Source organism: Hippichthys cyanospilos, chromosome 13, assembly GCF_059441005.1.
Source record: "Hippichthys cyanospilos isolate Australia breed blue-spotted pipefish chromosome 13, RoL_Hcya_1.0, whole genome shotgun sequence".
Classification (NCBI taxonomy): domain Eukaryota; kingdom Metazoa; phylum Chordata; class Actinopteri; order Syngnathiformes; family Syngnathidae; genus Hippichthys; species Hippichthys cyanospilos.
In genome coordinates, this window is record NC_142381.1 from 16910770 (window position 1) to 16920235 (window position 9466).

Genomic DNA, 9466 nt, shown 5'->3' on the forward strand with positions numbered 1-9466 from the left:
AGACTAGACTAGACCAGACTAGACTAGACTAGACAAAATCAGATCCAATCAGATCAGTTTGGATTGGTTTGGATGGGATTAGGTAAAATTAGATTCCACTCGACTCGACTCGACTCGACTCGACTCGACCAGACCAGAGCAGACCAGACCAGACCAGACCAGACCAAGTTGGATTGGATGGGAGATTTGACTAGACTAGGCCAGACTAGACTAGATCAAATCAGATTGGAACTGATCAGAATAGATTGGTTTGGATAGGATTAGGTCAAATTTGATTCCACTTGACTAGACTAGACCAGACTAGATTCAATTGGATTGGATGGGACTAGATAAAGTAAGATTTGACTAGACTAGCCTAGCCTTGACTAGACTAGACCAAATTGGATAGGATTAAATTAGATGGCATTAGATTGGATAAATAAGATTCTTACTTACTGCCATGCCTTCTCAAGCCTTTGTAGTTTTCCTCACTAATCATAGTGTCCATAGTGTTTTTTCTTTTTTTTTGTCATTTGACAGCGACAGCTGTGTCTTGTTTCATTCTTACCTCATTTTTATTTACTAAAAAGACTGAATTGTTTGTATCGACTACATATCTGCACAAGCAACGGTCTTCCCGAGCACTTGATTTCATAGATTCTTATGTGATCCTCAATTATATATGATGCATAAATAATCCAAAATCTTGTCATTTGCATTTTTGTGTTATTGAGAGACAAGGATAATGTTTCATTTTTATATCATGCCCTGGGTGTATATCTGCATCTTTGCAATATTTCCAAAGTGTGACAGAAGATTTTAGCGCCGAATGTGAGTGTCTCACGTGTTCCTTTCTGTTTTCTTTCAAAATGGGATTCCCCAAGGATACCAGGGTACTTCTGTTCAGTTGTTCTCGTTTGTGTATGTGTGTGTGTGTGTGTGTGTGTGTGTGCGTTTGCGAGTTTAAATTAAACTCAGCAGGTGTCTTGGAGACAGAGGTTCTTGAGGTCACTTGTCCTCTGGGGGTTGGGTTTGACCGTTTGTCTTTGCACATCTGGCCACAAGGACCACTTCCGACTCCAATTAGGATTTCCTGAGACTCAATAAAGGAGATTATTGGGCTGCAAAAACACCGGCTCAGACTCTCCCACCCTCAGCCACCTTCCTGCCTCGCCTGTTACGCTTATTACACTGGCCGGGACAACAGTTGCACTTCACTAGCAGTTTACAATGAGGTCCAGCACATCGGCCGGTTTTTCCTCACTTTTAGCCATTTTGTGCGGTGTGAATCGAAATGTTCCAACGACGTCAGTGAAGCATTGCTCGCACTACATTTCCATCACAGTGGATGACAATTGTGTGTATAGCAAAACTGTGGTTGGGCACAAAGCCCCGAAGCAAGCGGCAGGGGGGTGCTGGGCTGAGTTGATTGGGGGTCCAGAGAGGCTGCTTGTGTGGCAAGAGTGATCACACAGTTAATATTCAAAGGGCCCGGGTGTGTTGTAAAGAAGCCACCAAATAGAGGTTGACAAAGCGCATCGTGCAAATAAAGGCTTTTCCCTGAGTTGAGTGAACTGCTCATGGATGAAGTCTATAGGGAGTTTTTAAAGCAAGTTCTCCTCCTTTCTCACCCATATGTTAAAGCATTGGTTCTCAAATAGGGGGACGTCAAGTAGGGCCTGACCTATATGAAGGTTTTTTTCGGCTGATGCTGATTTTTGACAGAAAAAAAATTCAGATTACTATTGTAATTCCCCAAATATAGGACACACCCTTACATTTAGGGTCAAATTCTGGTCAATGTAAAAACTAAAGCAAAACAGAATTTGTTGCTGGTTAAGATAAGTGTGTATCAGATTTCCCACATTATGATCGGTCGTTGAATGCCGCGCCAGCGTAACGTTGAATGTGATTGAAAAAGTTGTTTTTCTTTTTTCTCGCAACGCAGGTCAAGTTCATTTTGCTATAAATACCCAAAGTTGCGCTTCATCCGTGTTCTACCGAATTGATGATTGTGTGTATATGTCAAAGGACAACAATTAATGAACGAGTCAAATGCAATACCTTTCTGTGTTCTCTAACCGGTGCACGTTTCTTGCCTTTTAATTGAATCAGCTGGAGACATCACAACTTTTACATGATCCTTTTTGTAATTTTTCTGTGTGTGAACAAGGATGGGCTCGGACGTTGGTTCAGCCTGCTCACTTCTTTTTTTGAAAATGATGCCATAACAACTTCAGCTGTGGTTAGCTGCAACACGCAGAAATGATTGTAAGTAAGAATGCAGCCGATATAAAAATGCACATCTGTGGGTCAATACTCAGTATATGTGGCTGAGAGATCATCCTTCCTCGAATGGTGTCGAAAAAAAAATCAAACGATTACGTTATCGTTTATAGGACGCACCCATACTTTTGGCTCTCATTTTGGTGAAAAAAATGTACGTCTTATATTTGGGGAATTACGGTAATTATCCTAAATTTCAGATTACACGCTTTTTCTCATGCTTTGAACCCTGCAGCTCATAGTCCAGTGCAACTTTTCTGCTTTTTTTTTTTTTTTTTTGGTAGCCATGAGGAGGCAATCCACTGGGAAGTAAAGGAAGACAGAGGACGACTATCGAAGTACTGACGCTCCTCTACATACAAACGAGGTTCGTTCCATGCTCCCGTCCTTTTGCTGAATTTGTCTGTAATTTCACAGTAATTAAAAACAGCCAGAAAAGAAGGTAACTTAGAAAAAAAAACACTGTGTTGTTTAGTACATCCAGAGCTGCTCCAGGAGGAAAAGTTTAAGTTGACCATGTTTCCAGGAGGAACTTCAAAATAAATACGTATCAAATCCGTTCACCTGGTTAACTATAATGGGGAGTATTGAAAGGCAGCGCATTCTCCCCATGTATTGTATTTCAAAGCATTTCTGGCCCATCCCTATTAGTTACTGCTTGGTAAATGTGTCTACCCTGCCTGGGTCATTTTACTCTTTGTTTAGCAATATCACTGCAAAAGAGCAGATCTTGATTGGGCACTCCTGCACTATATCAGTGGCTGAAAGACGATCTGGGCGGAAGATTTGTTTGTGATGGCATCGCCATACCTCCGAATGTTTGCAAGTTGAAGTTTATATGTAGATGAGTGTCTGTATTGATTTTGAGCTTGAACTGCTATTTTACTTGCCACCGGTGAGTACTCTCCACTAGTAAAAACAATCAGGCACATTACTGTTGTGCTGGTTCAGTATTCTAACAATCAGAGTGTATCAGTTATGTTGAAAATATGTTGGTGCTGCTTTTATTTCTAAATGTGCAGGTATGATCAATCTGTGTTGAATTCACAGCACTCTTTTATTATGTATTTTATGAGCTGAGAGATTGTTTGGGGAAAAAAATACAGTCCTCAGCCAAAGGTTCGTCGACCTAAAATGTAACTCATTTAGTTTCATTTCCCCAAATACATTTGACTCCTATTTACCTTCATCAAAATGTACGTGCTTCACATTGAGTATATCCGTGCAAATTCCGTGCTGCATAAGCACACATTCATAGTTACTTCAACCATCTCAAACCTAATTATTCCCCCACGCTTCTTGATGCCAACCAATGATGTCATCCACTGAGAGAGACAGTGGGAATATTGGCCCCGTGCCCGAGGTCGGCTTTGCTCGCGGAGGAGAGGGGGCCCTTTTGTTTTTAACCTTTTTAACAAGTACTTTAGTGGTGATGTGCCCTGGAAGTCACAGAGTTTTAAAAAAAGCAATAACAAAGTGGGTTAAACGATGCATATAAAAACTATTCTGCATCAAGTATAAATAAATCGCGTTTAGAAGTCTTAAAACGGAAATGAATCAATTAAGACGGAAAGTAGAAGACTATGGCGTTTCTGCTGCCCACCTTGCCAGTTTGCTAGCATTTTTAGGACACATTTAGGCAAATTGACAAACCCAGAAGGGCTAAGGACTCCCTCAGGGATCCCCCTAGCTGCTCCTCTCATTCGTTCATTTCCACATGCATTCACTGGGCTCGCACTCAAACCTATTCATTCATCCCAAACTGTTGCATAACAATGCTGCCTGTCCTTTGCTAAAGCATGGGGTGGGGGGCTGTTGGCCAAACATGGCACCCTTGGGTCCCCCCAACCAAAGACTCCAGATTATGGGAGGCCTGATTTCAAACTGGGAGGGCCAATTTAAATGCTGAGGGGACCACAATTTTTCATCTGTGCTACTTGGGGGGCCAAATTAGACCCAAATTTCCAATATGCATGTATGGCAAATGTTATTTTATATAAAGACAAAATACATGCATACGTTCAACGCAAATGCTCTTAACACAGTTCCTTTTGAGAATACATTTTTCAATGCATGTGTAAACAATCCACCACCCTAACTAGGGATGTTAAATATCACTTTTTTGATCAATATCAGCATAAATGCTCAATCCTTGAGTAGACATCAACTCCGATACCAAGTACTAATACCACTAGAACTACTGACAAGACAAAATTCTCCCCCTAAACAAAACCACAGATAATTTTAATTAAATACCTATGTATTCCAATACAGTGTTTTCCTTAAAATTTCATGAAATTGTTGGCAATTTTCTATTCCTCTAATTTGTAATTTCTAGTTACAAACCAGATAAAGCTGCTTCAAGAGAGTAACTGATACTAATAATGGCTGCCATCACAAACACTGCTACCTTAATTTTCTGTAGTATCTGTACTTATCTCCTCTCTAATGAAAAAACAACAAAATAAACAGACCTGCATAAATATTACCATTGATTCATTCATTGCATTTATCTTTTTTCATAAAAATGAAAAAATGTTCACGTAAAATTTTAAAATTATACATGTCTGCCGTCTAGTGGTGATTGGTGTTATCGCAACTTAAATATACAGTTGACCGCAGCGGATAACAATTTTTTTTCCCATAGGTTGCACTTTTCTCATGTTTTTCATTTTCCCTATGTGTTCCCTTTTTGTGAAAAAACATGCAGTATTGAATATTTACCTGTATTTTTTGAAGAATTTGGGGGTTTTAGAAATACTCTAACTACATTTTATAAGTAACCCATGTCTAATATGTTGATCTTTATCTTTATCTTTATCTTGATCTTTATCTTTAATAAAGGCATTTCACATCAAAGGTAAAGCATTAAAAGAAGACACTTAGGGAGCCGAAATTTCACCCAGATGGTGACAACATGTCAAAGTCCTACATACCACGACCATTTAGTTATCACACAAGCAGGAATGTGCCATCTCTTAGCTAACATACTTTGACAATTATGTGAAAAAAAGAGCCAAAATAGTCAAAATATTGCACAAGGGTCAAAGACCTATACCAAAACCTAAAGCCAAAAAATATATATATTGTGACAGAACAATCTATGAAATTGACTAAAATCCGGCTGTGCCCTTTTTCTATTCTTCAAGAAGATAACTTTTCTGGCTGTTTCCTGCTGATATTCTGAAATGCCTGCTCTTCTTGGCAGGAAAGTGCGTTTTCCAAACTTGTTGGCGTCATATTTCACTGACATATTTCTGAGAGCAAAATAAGTAAATGTAGGTCAGATAAATTGGAGGACAACACAAGCTTTTGCTCTCTCTCTCTCTCTCTTTCTCTTTTTGGAAGTCACATGCAAGTTCTCTCTCATTTCCGTCCTCTGTCCCTTCCACGCAGGATCTGACACGTTTTCCAATTTTGATTGTTACTTGAGTTATTTGGTCCAAACTGGAGGATACGGGTTGTTGCGAGGCTGTGCAGCAGGAAACTGACAGCTCATTGAAAGCGAGCAGGCCTCGTGCAGTTAGACCACTTTACCGCTTTGGAAGCTCTGAAATCGCTTCCAATTAGCATTATTATCCACCATTACTTCCCATCATGCTCGTTGAGCCTTTAAGAAGCACTCAACCTTGAGAGGATCTAAAGAACTCAACAAGAGGCTCAAGAAAAGCTTCGGTAGTAGTGAGTGATGTTGACAAATGCAAAGCAGAAAAGAGCCTTGTGTGTATCATGTGCAAGGGTGATTCAGAGCATGTTGATCCAAATGATAAGTTAAAATGAAGTCAGTTTCCCGTGAGATCCATAAAGTTCACATGTGTGCACATAACGGTAAGTTGGAGCTGACATTCTGGAAAAAACTTTTTCAACTGGCAAACTCGGAATACATTTGAACGTACTGGTAAATGCATTCATACATACTTGTTGGCCAAATGCTAAAAACGTTTTCCCATAGCGCTGCAGTCCCACTAACCCTGTCTTAATAAAGTAAAAATGACTTATTTGTCATTTTTATGGTTTAATGTCAGCAATGTTTGATTCCCATTTAGGCATTTTTACTCTTAATACCACAGGGTATTACCGCCGCTAGCACATGCCCTGTGGCATTATGGGGAAAAAATTGCAGAACGTTACATTTTAGCATTTATATGACAAATACATTTGACTCTACTTGCGAACAAATTCAAATGTATTTGCAGGCTAAATGCTTAAAACATAGCATTTTTTCCCATTATGCCATATACTTCTTACTTCCACCTGAAAATACCCTGTGGCATTATGAAGAAAAAAAATGCCAAATGTATGTTTTTAGCATTTTGTTTAGAAATATGTATGGCTGGATTCTAAACATTTATCATTGTTTCTATATTGCCATAAGATCTTAGTCAATTACAAATTATTCTATATTCTATATTGCCATAAAGTCAAGACATGTACATGAAAATACCTTTTTTCAGCATTTGACTTACATTATACCTTGTCTTCTTAAGTAATTAAACATTATTATACTCTTGTTGTTTTATGTCTGCGATGTTCAATTTCTGGTCGGCATATTTCCCCCATAATGCCACACATTGACTTTCATCTGCACACATCCTGTGGCATTATGGGGGGAAAAAATGATGGAATACTGAAAGTTTTTGCATCTAGCTTACAAATATATTTGACCATAGTAAGTTAAATACTAAAAATAAACTAAAAACCATTCCAAAATGCCACCTCTTATGCATGTGCAAATAACAAAATACATTTTTTAAAGCATTTTACCTACATGATACTTCACAATAAAGTACTTTTGTGGATTTGTGCAGATGCAGTCAATAACACGTGGCATTATGGGAAACAAATGCTGTGTTTTTAGCCTATAACGTACATTTGAAGAAGTTTGCAACTACTGTATAGCCCACAGGTGACAAACGCAAGGCCTGCCACATCATTTTATGTGGCTTGCAAAGTACTGATTTGACAGCAAGGTTCTGGCTAAAATACCAAATTTGCAACTTGTCTTCAAATTTCTTTTTTCTTCAAAGTTTTTTTGGGGGGAAAAAAAAGCAACCTTTTTTTTCTCTATTTTGAATATTTTTTTACTGACTTTGTCTCTCAAAACTACCTAACTTGTGTGACGAATTTGAAAATGTATTTGACTTTACAGTTATTCCAGCCCTCTGACAGAAACTATAACTATAATATGGCTCAGGAAAAAAATGAATTTGACACTCCAGGTATCGTCGAACATATTTGTAAGATAAATGATAAAATCTAACATTTATCATTTGTCTTCATAATGTCACAAAGTATTGTGCATGTGGAAGTCAATACTAGTTAGCTAGATGCTAAAAACCTTCAACATTTCAGCATTTTTCTCCCCCCATAATGCCGCAGGGAATATGTAGGCAGAAGGCAATACATGAACAGAGCAAAAAGCATACATCACAGACATAAAACTACATTATAATGATATATTTATAATTCAGAAAACACTATAATAACTTTTATCATTCTATGTCTGTGATGTATGATTCCTGTTCTGAAGTGCTTTCACGTACTCTCATTTGAGAGCAACCGATGTAAACAATACAAAACATAACATGTAGTAAAGACCAAAAAAATGTTCAACAGAAGAATACATGACCACATATAATATATATTTTTGTTTTCTTTGAAGCTTTGTAGCTTTTTATGTACTCATGCATTCGTATGGGAGACCGGTGGCTGATAGTAGATAAGAACAGAATAGTAAACCAAGGAACCTCCAGGATAAACAAAACCATCTATTGATGTTTACTCCTCACATGTATGCCACACCAGCCTCTGGCAAAGTGTTGTAAAAACTCTGGATGGGCTCAAAAGGAAACAGACTAAAAGGATTATCTTGCGCTGCCCCTGAAACCAAACCAGAGAGAGGAGAACCAGATCCAGGACTCAACAGGGACTCCGAGAGCAAGCAAAATAGAGAGAGTAAGGAGAAACCCTTAAAATATGCACACTGAATCCCTTGAGGCCAATGTCTTGTTTGAAGAGCCCTGAGGTGAATGTCAAAGGTCTCAGGTTAGGCTGGTAGGTTATCAGCATTGGTTTGGGGTTAACTAAAGTCTGAGTAGATGGCCACTTCTTCAGTGGAATGGATTAACCCTTTTTAAAACCGTCCAGATACAAACACATGCACATTTTTGAATATCGGGGTGTGGCTCATAGTGGAGCTGGGGCGTGTGAGAGGAAATCAGCGGGGAGTGTTGAACCCTCTCTGTCATCCTGTTGTTACCACTCACACCTGCCTGTTATTGTCAAAAGAGTGTAAAAAGTTAACTCGAACATGTTTGTATATGTTGAATGAGTCTAATTGTGCTGGTTAACAACATTCTAATCGTTATAAGAAATAGAAATGAGTCACTGGTGGCAGAGATGAAGCTGGAGCAGACACAACAGTCACCCCATGACACACTCCACACATCCACACACACACATATATACACTCATGTGAATGGCAAAGCTCATGTTTGACGCCTCCCTCATTGAGCATCCTGGGGAATGACTATGGCGCATTCTCAATGGTCTTCCAACTGTGACCTGAGCAAGACACGGAGGAGGAGGAGGGGATGCGGGGGCTGTGTTTAAAAGAAAACTTTCATCCCCTGCTGGCACATTTCCCAAAAAGTGTTTTCCGACTGATGGTGGGGCATGCTCGACTTATTTTCATGCAGGCAACATAGGTCCATAATACCCTAGCTTTACTAATTTAGCCAAGTTAAAATTTTGTCTGTAATTAGTTCATTAATTTCATTCAAAATTAATAAATAAAAAAAAAACACTTTTCCACTTGCTGTCGACTGATAATAAAAAATATACCAGGGAAGCTGAAATTTCACCCAGATGATGATAGCAAAATTGAACATGGCACGATCACTTAGTTATCACACTACCAAAGAGTGTGCCATCCCCATGCGAGATACTTCAAGAATGATGTCAAAGAATATGTCTCCAAAATGGTAAAAATACTGCATAAGGGTGCAGTATGTTGCCCAATCCTTTGAATTTATATCATAGAGATTTCACATCAAAGGGAAAGCATTGGATTAAAAGACCCTAGGGAGCTGAAATTTCACCAAGATTGCAACAACATGTCAATATGGAACGTCCACTTAGTTATCACACCGGCAGGAGTGTGACATTTTTTGGCTAGAATACCACTAGAATGATGTGGAAG